The following is a 15,111-nucleotide window of genomic DNA, read 5'->3' as shown; positions in this document are numbered from 1 at the left end:
AGAGGATATGAGGGAATCAGACATACAGGTACCTGGGACAAGCACCTTCCAGGAATAGGAAAGGGTTCCCAAAGGTGAGCACATAGTTCAGATATTTGAAGCAAAGAGATGTCACCAAGGAAAGAGTAGTAGGGAATAAGGTCAGAATCAGCAATGAGGGAAGGGAGAGAGGGCCAGTATATACTTTGTGCTCTATGAGTTACTTTGTTTTCCATCTAATCTGCTTCCCTCCTCTGCTTTCCCTAGGTGATTGTGTTGGATCCCAGTTTCTGTTCCCTTATTTTATTTACCTCCCACACAGCTCTGTGCTCTGGATTTGATCAAATCCTGACTTCTGGACTTTGGTGTTTACACAAAGGTAGGTGCAGAGTCTAGAATATGACAACTTTGGACTCAAGGGCCTCAGGAGCCTCTGTCCTATTAGCATGTGTAACGTTTTCCTTCTTGGCTCTGTGCATATATTTAACTTATGATATGCAAATTCTCACTCATCATGTTCTGTATATCATTTTTTCAGAAAAAAATTGCAAGTGGCTGAAATTTTAAAAGGGAGTTTAATTGGGTCAAAGGGCAAGATGGTTTTTCCAGGTGAGTTTGATGCAGGTCTGAATGATATTGCCACGATCTGCTGGTCTGTCCTCTTATTTACGGCTTGCCTCAGAATTGGCTTCAGTTTTAGCCTTCTCCTGGTGGTTGGATAACAGTTCCAAAAACGAAGTCTCTTCAAGTTCACATCTAACACTTACTTTCTCACTACTCTTCCTCTCCATTTGTATCAGGTGGCTCGGAAAGTCTCTTTCATAATGTTAGGTATTATTCTGTAAATCAATCACCATGGCAGGAAAAATGTGAAGTTCTGATTAGCTTGGGCCAAGTTAGATTCATTCCCTGGAGGTGGAGCCAGATTATTAAATCCCCCCAAAGTAGAAGGACATATGCTTTGGTGTTTCCTAGTGAAATGCTGGGGCATAATGAGTAAAGGGAAAATTGATTTGAGAAGCAAAACAACTAGCTCTTCCCTAAAGTGCTACCTATTCCCCTAGTGAGCTCAGTGTCCTTTCGCCTAGGAATTGCTTGTACTGTAGGCTATGATCTAGATTCCCCATTAGCTTTAATTTCATTAGTCCACCATAGACTTCTCGTATTAGGTAGTCAGTCTGTGTCAACCAAATTGTAGTCCCTGTGCTAGCACCATCATATTTCCTGAGAATGCATTAGAAATACAAATTCCTGAGCCTTACTCCAGATTTAGTGAATGGAAACACTGGGTCCAGCCTAGGAATCTGCTTTTGAACAAGTCCTCGAAGTGATAGTCATTCGTGCTAAAGTCTGCATGCTTTCACTGAATCTGTGTCTCTAGCTTTTTCTTTGTCCTACTCTGATTTAAGGTTAAGTCCTCACCAGCATTCCATTCATCCTCCAGGCCAGCAGATCTGTCAAGCTTAGGTACAAACCTTATTTTCTTCCACCTGTCCCCAGGTCTGAATTTCTCATTTTCCAAGAGCACTTACATTAAAGCCACAAATACCTTCCCAACTGCCTTTTGCCAGAACTTTCACTGGTCTTGAGAGTCCTAAGGCTTGAGTTTCTCCATAGTCCATTACAAATGAAGTTAGTGCCTGCAGGAAGGGATTAAGAGTGTTTTTAAAGTGTGCTTCATCCCCTCAGGCATATTCCCCAATCGAGGGCTTTAGAAATGGGGTGGGGTAATAACACACTTGGCTGTGTAACAACCTTGCTCTAGGAGTTGAGAGCTTCCTAGGTAATGGGGGAGGGGGGTGACAATCTGGAGTGAAACTCTTTCTTCATTATCCAGGGGAGAGAAATCAGCCCTGGATTGTTGTAATCATTTCATAGGAGCTCCATAAAGAAGGAAGTGCCCCTCTCTTAATTACCCTACCCCAGCCTTACTGGATGAAAAATGTTGAAGTTCTGCTCTTCCTGGAAGGAAACTTTTTGGAAGCTGAGAGACAGGAAATCCTACATCATATTCAACAGCCTGGAGTAGTCTCAACCTTGCTGGGATGGGCCAGAGAGGGAGGGAATAGTCTTGGTTCCTATTCTACAAGTTTCCAACTTTCTTGCTGAGCTTTCATAGATTTTCTTAAATAGGCATTCTTCCATTCACTACTTGGCTGTTTTTCTAAAAAAGTAATTTTCTATAGTTTCACTGGGAACAAATCAGAGGCTGACTGCCCTTATATTAGCTGTGCATTCAAACCAGTTGTTGTCTAACTCTTGCTTAACGTGAACTGTGCCCCTAGACTCCATAGAGTCTGATTGTCTGTACCTTAGACCATTCTGTGATCCCAGCCGAAATGCTGAGCCTCATTTCATACCTGTCATGTCATCCTCTTCCCCCTCCTCCTCCTCTTCTCCCCCCCCCTCCCCCCCCCCCCCCCCCCCCGTTATGCTCTCTATACACTTGAGCTCCACACCTAGTCCAAAACTTTATCTTTCACATAAGGTCTTTCACTTTTGCCCCATGGCCTCAAACCACAGTCACTGAGCTTACAGGTGTGTACCACTAAGTTCTACCCTGAAATTATGGTTTGAACCACCTCTGATTAGGAGACATTTGCCTAAGATCTCAACTCTCTAGAAACAAATACATTGCCTTAAAGCCTTTGTCTTCAGGTGAAGTACAGGTGCAGCCTGTGTGTCATAGTTGTCTCAGCTTGTGGTTCTCAGAGTGCTTGCAGCCTGCTGTAGGCCTAAGAAAGTGGTCACCTGCTCGTGAAATTGGAGACAGGGACTGTGTTTATTCATCTAAAGGAACTGCAGTCTCCTAGCTACTCTTCTAGGATTACGGACACTGGGGAAACATTCGCAGCTCTTCAAGGAGTTTCTAATCCAGTTTGGGGAGCAGAAAAGTGTGCAGTGAGCCAGCAGTTCTAATGCCATGGGACACTGAGAAAAGAGGAAGGGAAAGGCTGCCTGTTTTTAGGCACCACCCCCTCATGCTGCTATCTAGAAAGCAATGCCGAGATTCCATAGCAGGGAACGCTGGGGAGTGAGACAAGAATGGAAAGGGTACAGGAATAAAAGCAGGCAACTGCTTGCTTTGTTTGCTTTTCTAATAAAGGTAGAAAAGAAGGAAGGTTTCTACCATGACCAGGAGAAAGGCTGTTAGGTCACAGAGGCTATGACCTAGCAGGGCAGAGTCTGCAGCACAGAAAGACCTTCTCTTTCACAGTTGTGTTGCTGAGAACTGTGGTGAAGCAAGATGAGTATGTTTTCCCCTTGCTTAGAAACTTCCAAAGTTCATGGTCTGTAAAATAAGCCTCCTTAGCATGGAACGTAACGCTTTCCTAAATCCTTTTTTGCTTTGCCCTCTAACCCCCTTTCCTACCTGGACAGTTGCTACTCTTTCCACACAGATATATTTTTTTATCTTCTAGCCATCATAAGCCACACACACACAATATTCTACTTTCATACTCCTTGACCTTGATTTTCCTTTTCCTTTTTGCTCAGAGCACTCTTCTCCCCTCTCTCCACTTCTTATCCCAGGTGTAAGGTCCTTAAGGAAGTCTTTCCAGCCACTTCAGACTGGCTAGAAGATGCTCCTGCTGTGAAGATCCTACATTCATATCCAGCCACACTCATTGTAGTACATTACATGCATCCTTCTCCTGTAAACTTCTCTCCAGGGGGATGTCTTGTCTGCATTTGTACCAGGCATGGCAGTGAATAATGCCTGGCCCTTCCTTAGTAGTTTAAAATTATTTTCTTGTTGTATAGATGAATGAAATGATCCTTAACTAGCTGTTCAATGATTAATGTCAGATGACATCTGTTTGCTTTCTGACTAGAGTCTGGAAGCAATAGGTGCCTTCATTTAACCATTGGACCTAGAAATGTAGCAACCCACGGCCTGCCAAGTTGGATGCACCTGAAAGCCGCAGGAAATCCTGTCACTGTGCAGTTTATTATGTGCTACAACTTGAACTAAATAAGGAGAAATGAATTTGAGCCAGCCTTCAGCATCGTGCCAGGAATAGACCAATGGGTCCATTCCAGTCAGTGGAATGAAGGTTACCATGGTGTCGTCAGGGAGTGTTCTTGAACTGTGGCTGGGACATATGTCTCATTCTACCCTAGACACTGCTACAAGCTACTGATGGAGGCGATGCTGGCTTTCTGAATCCATGGAGAAACGCAGAATACACTATCCCTGTCTCTCCAGTCTCTCCCTGTGGAAAGTTGCTTGCCCTTGGAGTTCCTCAGTAGAGCCATGCATTTTTTTCTCAGGTCCCTTCTGGCTGTTCAGTAAATGTCATCAGAGCTTCACAGTGTCCCAGCAGGTAACAGAAGGAGAGCTGGAAATTGCTCTGATGGGTTTTGCTACCACACTGTATTTGCACAGCTCATTCTTGCCCTTCCACTTGCAGTGGTGTCATTCTTTACTTTGTCTAAACTTAAGCTAACATGACCTTGCTTGGGCCTCACTAACTAGAATGTCCAAATAGGCAATTAAATAATAAAGTCTTCTTGTACAGTGTGTGATGTGAGGTTTTCCACTTCAGGAGAGCATGGGGGCTGAGTAGTACTGCAAAAGAAATGAGAGAATGCAACATGCTTCTAAAGTATTGGTGAGGACATATGCTATTTCCTTTACAACACAGAGTACCTTAATACCAATGAGATCCTTGAGTACCATGGGATGTAAAAACACCTCACCAAACAAAACCTTTGTTCCGATTAAAACAGAGGGTATTGAAGATGATCTCCTAGTCTTGAACCTGAATGCTTTCTGGCTAAGCACAATCAGGGTATCTTTGCTAGCAATGGAAAACCCAGAGTGCCAGCAGCTTCCACAGTGTGATTTAGTACAGGGAGTGACTGAAAGTATTTTTGTCAGAGAAACTGCTTCTCTGCTCAGCCTCAATATTTCACAGGAAGCTCATTGCAGCAAATTTTTCATTTGGCAGCATCTGCTGTGCTATCATCCTGATATCGTCACATTAAGTAACACTGACACTTCAGGGTCAAATGGAAGTCAACAACATAATGAATATTTAGTTGGCAGCTACTGTTAGTCCTGTCTCTGTGTGTATGTATATATTTCTGTAAAGATTCAGGAAAAGCATGCAATATACAGGGAAAATTATGAAACTCCTGGACTCATAGAGCAAATAAAGATCTTTGTTGAGTGGTGTGGTAAAAAATCTAGTAGAATAACAATAACAGTGCATTCTGGTCAGACATGTCAATCATTTAAATGGTAGAGGTCAGATTCTACAACTGTTATATTAGGAGAATAAACTACATAATTGTCATGATATTTAACCTTATTCAAAAGCTAAGTGATAGCTTAACTAGATGTCAGTAAGAAAACATCAAAAATGTTGCAAAATATTGAAATACACTGGGAGGGAAGAAAGTATGTGAGTTTCCCCCCTAAGGAGCACTTAAATAACAAAAAGGGGAGCCATTCTTTCGGTGAATGGATTAAATTGAATGGAAATCATAGGTTTATAGTGTTAGGAAAGGATCCTGCAGCTCGCAGGGACTAAGTTAAGAGAAACTTGTTCTGATTATATTTCTAGTGGATAGCAGAAAAGGATCTTTACTGAAATTATTTTAGAGAGTACAGAGTTTCCGATACCCAGGTAGTCTAGTGGTTAGGAGACAAGCTGTTAAGTGTATTGTATCTTAACGAATGGTGAACTTTAAAATGAAGGAGAAATATCTACTTCTGAAAAAGTGTTGAAAAGTAAGGCCTTCTATTGGGAATAATGTTAGGTGTTTGATTCTGGAATTCTGCCCATAACCCAGAACACAGAATAAAGGACTTAGTGTAATTAGATCAGTGTTTCTGTAAAAGAACACCAAAGCCAAGATTCTGTTACATGACAGAAATTGGCATTTTGAGGAAAGACACCATGTTTCACGGGATGATGTCTTGACCTGGAGGCTACTGGGGAGAGTTAACTGACAGCAATTAGAAACAATAATTAATGCTAACTCAAACTTCCAGGAAGCTTGCTTGAGCCTCTGGCTAGGGTGTGTTGATATTTGCAATATTGCTTGTTGTTTTGCCTCTAGAGTCCAATGCAGTCCTGTTAGAGGTCTTTGCTATTGTGTAATTGCCCTGATTTTGAATGACATGACAAGATGTCTTCAGAAACACTTCCCCCCCCCTCACTTGTTCATCTCACAGTGTTTGAGTCTTAGAGGTAAAAACATTGTTTTGGGGAGTCACAGATATTTGTGGCCACAATCTTTTTTCCATTGCTGGTCTGTTAGATTGTTATTTTTTATTTTGTGTCAGTCTTGGAGGTTGAATTAAGGGGCTTGGTGCTGTCTCTGAGCTTTTATGCTGAAGGCTAGTGCTCAACTACTTAAGCTACAGCTCTGCTTCTGGCTTCTTAGTGCTTAGTTGGAGATAAGAGCCACACAGAGTTTGCTGTCCTTGCTGGATTTGAACCATGATCATCAGATCTCAGCCTCCTGAGTAGCTAGTATTACAAAATGTGAGCTACATTGGTCTGTTCACTTCTTGAATGTAATACTGATAATTACTGTGAAAATGTTAGGCCCCTCCTTTCACCTTTGGACTTTATTTTCTTTGATCTTGGGATGGGGTAAGATGAAGTCTGGGAAAATAAAAGCAGATTAACAAACTCTGAGTCATGAACAAATTTAATGGTGTACTAGGGCTCACTAGCAAAATGACTTCTTTCTAACAAAATTAATGCAAATGGAGAACCAATTTATATGAATACTCAGTCATTTAAAACACCTATTACAATATTATTTAGTGAGATATTTTCAGAAGTAGGTAAGAACATTCCTATTAATGGTTAGTACAATACTTGGCTTGTTTCTGGCCTTCAATCAAGCTTTACTGCAATAATCATAGACAAAGCAACCGAGTGTTGTCCTATTTAAATCTGAATCTGGAGAGCCTGATGCCTCCTTGCTTGGATCTGGAAGTGTCTGGAGGGTTAAGGCTCAACCTGGAGCCTACTTACTGATGGCACCGCCATCAGAAACAGAATTGGGATCCTTCAATACTCTCTCTGGCTAGTTAACTAGAGAAATGTCCAACGAACTTGACTTTGGGTCAAACAGGACAAGCATAAAGTTATGTAAATAATCTTAGCCAAGACCTGTGCACAGTTAGTCTGGACTAATTTTAATCTCCTTTCTTCAAAGGAAAACCAAGTCCACTTCCTGCTATGGTAACAGGAGTATGTCCTTGTCATGATCTTATACCCTTTACATGTCTGACTGTGCACTTCAGATTCTCTTATTTCATTTCCATTTTAAAAATTACCTTTAAGTAGTTATACAAAGGGGCTTCCATTTAACAAAGCAGTTTATAAATACAAAGCATCTTGATCTTGGTTTTCATTTTTTAATTTACTTTTACTCTAATACTTTTATATCCTCTCTTTGACCACTTTGGACTTAGTTGTATTGCATTTTCTAGCTCCTTGAGTTGTGAAATTAGGTTGTTTGAGCTCATTCTCCTTTCTTCATGAAGGCATTTATTGCTATAAACTTAGCTCTTAGACCTGTCTTTCATTCTATAAGACTTGATATATCGTATTTCCAGGTTCTGTTTGTCCCAAGAAAAATTTATTTTTTTTACTTTCTTGTTTTTAACCATTTGGTTATTAATTTCCATATTTTTATGAATTCTCTTTTCTCTATTAATTGATGAGCGTTTCATATCATTATAATTGGAAAAGATTCTTTTAGTCTTCTTAAACTTGCTAAGATTTGTCTTGTGGTCTAACATTCAATCTATCCAGAACTATGCTGATGACATAGCCTTAAGAAGAATGTGCATTGTGATCTTTCTGGATAGAATATTCTACTATGTCTATTGTATGGTATTAATTATAGAATATGAAGCTATTAAGTCTGATTCTGTTATGCTATTGTCATCAAATCTCCAAGTTATTTCTTTCTTATAATTTTATTTTGCTTCTAATGGTGATCTCATGTTCTCTGGGTCTTTCCTATGGAAATTCTTTGAGAACATTTACTTGTTGTTCATGACATAAAACATATCTCATATTCTCTATGACAGATTTACCACAACACTTGCTTGGAACATTAGTAAATCTAATGCTTTGATGTTCAAATCCTGACATTTCCTAATATCCTTTCTTGATTTTGATTTGAACCTTGCAGAAGAGAAGGTGAATCATAACATGCTCCCTGAAATCCACAGAGATATAACTGAAAGCCATTTCATATTGAGAAGTCTGTTTCTTGCAATTCAGATTCATTATAATTCTCTTACTTTCACATTCTTTAGCTATAAAATCTGCGATATCTTACTCTTCATTGAGCCAAACCAGATAATTATCCTCCCCTCTTCATTCAAGTTATCCTTGCTTCTTGAGGCAAATGTCACTTGGCATGACTCTTTATGATTCCCTTGTTCCTGAACTCTGTCTTTGTAATAATCGTTTCCATTTGCTCACAAAGAGATTCCCATCTTGCCTCATGTAGTTTGTTTCATTTTTAGTTCTGAGTCAACTTGGCTAACCTCAGCATCTTCTCAAGGAAATGAAACCAATGTACTATAGCTGCCCACTTTAGTCTCATTTCCATCTTGGAAATCACATAACTAGACATTACTCTTTTTGATCATAACTTCCTTTCCATTTAGCTCACTCACTAAGCTTTATTTTGTGGTACTGGAGTTGGACGGTAGAAGGGCTTTGCGTGGTACTGGAGTTGGATGGTAGAAGGGCTTTGCAGTTGTTGGTAAGTGGGTTTTTGTTTTTGTTTTGGCTTTATTTTTTTTTTTAGAAAAGATCTTGTACTTTTTTCTTCAGTGCCAGCCTAGGTCTGTGACTTTCTTTCTTATGGCCTTCTTCATAACTGGGATTATAGACACATACCCCAAACCTGTCCCTAACAAGTTATCCTGATATATAAATTCTTTGACCTCATTGAAACCTCTATTATATTTATTCTCTTTTCCAGTGTTTCATATCTTAATCTCTCCTTACTCAGCTCATGTTCCAGGACTTCAAAGCTTTACTAATAATCTAAACTGATATAACATCCTCATTGTGATCACCTTCCTTAGAAAAATTCTAGCCCTTGGTGAAATAATATTTTCTCTTCTTCCATACCTGGGGCAATGTTTTGAAGAAATATAATTTTGGATCATTTATCTGGATACATTTCTCCTGCTAAAAAGTGACTAAAAATGTGAGTATCATGCTATATGTAATATTGAATATAACTCATAAAACTTGGAAGGTTTGAAATATATTAAGGAATTCGCAGACCAAACTGTAAGAAAAAGTAGGAAACTCAAAGAAGTAAGGAAATCGTTAAAACCATTTTTCCCCAAAGGCATTCTCTAATGCGGGAAAAATTACACTGTGAATTTGTTGCCTTGTTGGGTATGGGATCATAACTTATGGTCCAGGATGGAAAATTTACTAAGAGACTGGCCCCATTTTAAGTCTTAATTACAAATGGTTAAGCTATCAAGGAAAAAGGTGAGTCAGAAAGAAACTGCTGGAAAGATTGCTTTGAAACAGAACAGAGAAGGGGAAATAGGAGGAAAAAACTACTCTTTGTGACTACAGGTGATACTTTTTTGCAGATTTGCAATTTAAATTCCCAGACGTTGGATGCTTATGGAAAACTCAGGAATGAGTTTGATTCAAGACAGTCTAGATTGATAGTACTTGAGAAGTAAATTTGAAGCCTCTAAGTAGGAAGACTACATTATTCTCATCATTCTCGAGTAAAATTCCAAGGAAAGTTAAAAATGTACATTAAAAAATTAAATTAAGAACCCAGCTAGGCAACATAAAACCATAAGGAGAAAATTTTAGCAATAATAGAAGAAATAGGTTTAAAAAGTCACACACTGGGGCTGGGAAGGTGGCCCAGTGGTAGAGCACTTGCCTTGCATGCCTGAGGCCCTGGGTTCGATTCCTCAGCATCACATAAGCAAAAAGAAAAAAGCCGGAAGTGGTGCTGTGGCTCAAGTGGTAGAGCACTAGCTTTGAGCTGAAGAGCTGAGGGACAGCACCCAGGCCCAGAGTTCAGGCCCCACAACCGGACCCCCCCCCCAAAAAAAAAAGTCACACACTGAAATTATTGGACACAGATTGTAAACATTTATTCTGACTTCATTTAAAGAATCCAGGAATCTATAAAACTTGGCCTAACAGATTGAAAAAGAGCCACATAAAATATTTGTACATAAAATGAAATCCATCCAAATAAACTTAATATCTGGATTAATGAACAATTCATCAACAGAACTAATAGGAAGGTAAGCTGCGAGTTATTTGAAATCCCAGCAATTGGAGACAGAAACAAAGGAAATCGTGTGTTAGAGGACAACCTAGGTTACATAATGAGATATTGCCTCAAAAATGAAATAAAATCAAATAATGAAATGAAATGAAATGCTGTAGATAAGGGGGAAATATACAAAATGAGTAATGGAGAAATCAAGAAGAGAAATACACAAAAGGATGGGTTAAAAGCTCTGGAGAAAGTCTGGCAGAGTGATGAAAGAGACCAAAACAAAGATTCAAAAGCCAATCAAATTCTTCTGATTTTTATTACTGTTCATTAATTATACAGTATAATAATGTTCATTAAGATGTTATACATGTACATAAAATAATTTGACCCTATGTATTCCCTTCACTATCTACTCCTATAATCCTGCTTCCTGCTGGTTCCCTCATTACTTAATAGCCATAGTCCTTCTTCTTTCATTATTAATCATTAATATTATTACTGATACTTTTAGAATCCACATGAGAGAGAACATGAGATAATTTGTAATTTTGAGACTTGCTAAATTTACTTAACAAAATGTTCTCCCATTCCATACATTTTTCTATCAATTGCAAAATTGTATTTATTCATTGAATCATTTTAGTGCTGGTACCGGTACTTCAACTCAGGGACTCACATTTTTGCTCAGCTTTTTCACTCATATCTGTCACTCAACTGCATAGCTGTCACTCAGCCATGCCTGCTGTTCCAACATTTTGCTGGTTAGTTGGAGATAAGTGTCCCAGATATTGTGCACAGTCTGGCTCTACATTTTAAACCTCAGATTTCATTTTCTTGAGTAGATAGCTTTCTAGGTGTGAAACACTGACATCTGGTTATTGTTAAGGGCTAAATAATACTCCAACATGTATATGTGACACATTTTCTTTCTCCATTCATCTGTTGGTGGGTACTTTGGCCCACTGTGATCAAATCTGATGACTTGGCTATTGTGTGTAGGGCCGTAAGAACAATACAGGTGTGCACATATCTCTTCTGTATGCTGACTTTGATTCCTCAAGGATTTACCAATGGAACATACACTGTAACACACAATTGCCCAAGTTCAAGTTTGAGCAGAATCAATATGAACTCATTTCTGGAAACTTCACACTAAAGCTACACAACACAAAGGGTTAAAAATAAAAAAAGAAAAACTTCACAGTAGGAAGAGGAATTGCCAGACTATTTCCAAAGAAGCAACAATTGGCTGGTTGTTGACTTTTCAACACCAGCAATGAAAGATGTCAATAAATGATATTTCCAAACGTTTACAAGAAAATGATTGCCAAGTTAGAGTTCTGTACACAGAGACATTTCTTTTAAAAATAAAATAAAGCTGGATATTGATGGCTTACATCTATAATCCTAGCTACTGAGGGAGCTGAGGTTAAAAGGATTTCAGTTCAAGGCCAGTCTAGGAATAAAAAATCACTAGACTCCATCTGCAAAATAACTAGCAAAAAGCAGAGCTGGCTGAAGGTGTGGCTCCAATGGGAGAGTGCTAGCTAAGTAAATGAGCTGAGCAAGTGTGAGACTCTAAGTTCAAACCCTAGTATTGCCAATAAAAATAAATAAATAATATATAGGGAGTGAAATAATGGGAAGTGAAAATAAGTTATGTTCACTGCTATCATACCATCATCAATAAGAGATGAGTCCACATGTGAATGTGAAATTAGAGAAGGAATGCAGAGCAAAGCCACTAGTAAATGCATGGATTAAATCATGCAAGTTGGTATAATTTGTGGAGGGGAAGGGAAAAAACAAATCGTTTAACTAGGGATACAGGTGGACCCATTGCAACAATGAGATGTACAAGACATTATGTCGAAAAATGAATTTTACAACTTTGGTGGGGGGGGGTGGGGTGGTGATGGGGGGAGATGGGAAGGGATGGTAGGGGAAAACAAAGGAGGAGGCAACAATGCTTGATAAGAAATGTACTCATTACCTTGCTCATATAATTGTAACCCCTCTGTATGGTATTTTCACAATAAAAAAAACTTGTTAATAAAAAAATACCTAAAATCAATACCTGCCTAGTAAGTGCTATGTTCTAAACTGATACCCTAATACTAAAGAGAGAGAGAATGTGTGTGTGAGAGAGAGCTTAACCTCAACATTCCTTTTTCTAACCACATCAATTTCTTTTTCTTTCTATAGCTAAACTTCTTAGTGTTGTCTTTATTCAACATCTTATTTGCTCATTTCCAGTCAGTCTTCTAGAATAAGAGGCATCAACAGTGGATCTCCCACTGAAAGGGAAAATCACTGATGGCTAATGTACATTGTTGTGTCTACAAGATATTTCAACTTCTTTTTCCAGATGAATAAATATTCGTACTTAATTTGTTTTCACCCAAGGGTGAACATCACAAGAGCAGAAGTTAGGTTTTATTAATTGTAATCTCCCTTGTATCTGACACATAACTTGATATGCTTTTTAGTCACTGAGTTAGTCAACTTTGTGTTAGTATAATAAAATCTCTGAGATAATCAATCTATAACAAGCTTATTTGGCTCACAGGTTTGGAAGCTCCAGTTTAAGACTGGTAGATCCATTGCTTCAGGCCTCTGATGAGTGCGCTTGGATAGCATGGAGGAGAGCAAATAGCTTATCTCAGGAGGAAAAATGAAGTCAGAGTCCCCCAATTCCCTTCAAGGTCATACCAGTGATCTAAAGACATTCCATAAGGCCCCCCCCTCTTTTTTTGCATGGTATAATTTTTTTATTTTATTGTAAAGATGCTGTGCAGAGGGATTACAGTTACACAAATAAGGTAATGAGTACTTTTCTTGTCCAACATTGTTACCCCTCCTTTGTTTTTCTCCCACTATCCCTTCCTTCCCCCACTCTTCCCCAATCCCTGGAAGTTGTAAAGTTCATTTCTGACATAGTGTCTTGTGAGTATCGTTGTTTCATTGTGTCATTCTTTGTCCTTATTTCAGCATTTTGTTATTTCCCTTCTCCTTTCCAAATCAGATAAATGTAAATACAAGATGCAGGGTGCCAGAATCAAAGACAATGATTGCCAGGGATAAACCAATGAAAAAGAAAAATGAAATAAAATAAGAAGAAAGAACTAGCACAGTACATTGGTGACAACAATGTCAACAATAAAAAAAAAGACTTGTTGTTTCCATGTCTTGGAGTTCATTTCATTTAGCGTCATTTTGAATGGTCATATGTGAGTAGCTATTGAGCTATTAAGATTCTTTGCCAGGACTATCTTAAGGCCCCTCTCTTCTTAAATGTCCATTGCCCTTCCCAGTAGGGCCTCCCCAGGGATAGTGCCTTTGACATTCAAGATTCAAACTATGGCAGTCATTGTTAACTACAAAAGATTATTGATCTTCCTAATGATTTTAATAAATATGGAAGAATTAACATTCCATGTATGTGTCCTTTTAAGTTTTATTTAGCTGTATGAAGATTTAAAACAAATAAGAGAATAGTTTATGAAATATATAAAACAAATTCATATCACTATTCAGAATACATGAAAAACAAATTCATATCACTATTCAGAATACATGAAAAAGGCAAAAAAGCAAGCAAGCAAGCAAGCAAGAAAGAAAGAAAGAAAGAAAAGAAAAAGAAAGAAAAGAAAGGTTCCAATTTCACACTCTAGCTGAAGTCTGTCCTATATCTGAGAAAACTGTCCCAGGTATCTATAGTGGAATATCTGCTGGAGATTCTAATATAGCAAAGATGATTTCGCAATTGACTGAGAAAAAACTTTGTAAACAGCATATTAAAATATATCTGAAGTCTAGTATTATTATTGTAACCATGTGTAGTGGTTTTATTCATATACAGGTAAAGATAGAGACTTGTAAGAATGGTCAGGAGTGAAGTGGAGCTGCCAAGTTCCATACAGACAACTCTCTGTTGTTGTGTGACAGTTATGTCCTTTTTCTCCACTGACTAGAAACAGGGTTTTCTTTCTCCTTTCTTCCCTCCCTTCCTGCCTCCCTATTTTCCTCCCTCCTTCCTTTTTTCCCCTCCTCTCTCCCTCTTTCTCTCCTTTTTTCCTCCCTCCCTCCCTTCCACCCTTCTTTCCTTCTTGTTTTTATGTCTGTCATTGTCTTTGTCTCTATCTCCATCTCTGACTCTCTCTCTCTCTCTCTCTCCTTTCAATTTAATAACTGAAAGCCCAAAGAAATGACTTGCAGTGAATCCCACTATATGTGTGAATAGAGCTATAGCCTGATTCTGGTGTATTCACACATCCTATTTGCACTGTTGCTCAGTAGGCTGCTTCTGGCACTGAGGAGATGAGTGTGGTCTTGCACAGAGAAGGTGGTAGAAGACAGTGGTTGGGGGTGGGGTGAGAAAGGTAGGAGCAAAGTTAACAAGAGTATTCTGAATGGTCTTTGCAGATTTAGTGTCTAGGCTATCTTGAAGAAAATTAGTCACATTGATTCTATTTATTTTTTTGTAATTTGATGGTGAAATTCGGAACACATTGTAGCTGATAATAGTGTATTACTAAGTAAAATTGGATGCTAAGAGCCACTCACCCAATAATTTATCTATTTTAAAAGGTAATGTTAAATTAAAAGATGATTTCATTCTTCATAAATATTTCTAGTGCAAGCAGGCCAAATCTAAAACATGTTTCCCATCGAAGTTAAAGCTGAAATACAGCAAGGCAGCAAGGCAGGCCATAGACAACCAGCTTCCCTGCAAAGCCTTAAGCGAACCTTTTGTGCTAGCCAGCTTTCATTGAGAACACGGGTTGCCCTAGTGATGAATGTCCTGCTTTGTGTGGTCTCAGCATTTTTTTTTTCTTTTCTGGAGAGGTTATTTTAATGAGA

At 38.7% G+C, this 15,111-nt stretch overlaps 1 long non-coding RNA gene across 4 annotated transcripts in view; it reads left to right on the top strand.

Moving 5' to 3' along the window:
- Nucleotides 1-8,598: 8,598 nt before the first annotated feature.
- The window catches only part of LOC122117350, a 46,088-nt gene continuing 39,575 nt past the window's right edge, over nucleotides 8,599-15,111 (top strand). For 2 of the 4 annotated variants that reach the window (XR_006149119.1, XR_006149123.1), the window contains exons 1-2: nucleotides 8,599-8,733; nucleotides 9,127-9,186. This is a non-coding gene — a long non-coding RNA (uncharacterized LOC122117350). The remainder of the gene's footprint in view (nucleotides 8,734-9,126; nucleotides 9,187-15,111) is intronic. The other 2 variants (XR_006149122.1, XR_006149121.1) reach the window with 1 other exon arrangement.

The sequence above is a fragment of the Dipodomys spectabilis genome, unplaced genomic scaffold (genome assembly GCF_019054845.1).
Source record: "Dipodomys spectabilis isolate Male_0828 unplaced genomic scaffold, ASM1905484v1 ptg000140l, whole genome shotgun sequence".
Taxonomy (NCBI): Eukaryota; Metazoa; Chordata; class Mammalia; order Rodentia; family Heteromyidae; genus Dipodomys; species Dipodomys spectabilis.
The sequence above is the reverse complement of the archived record's forward strand: the minus strand, read 5'-3'. Positions and strand labels throughout refer to the sequence as shown.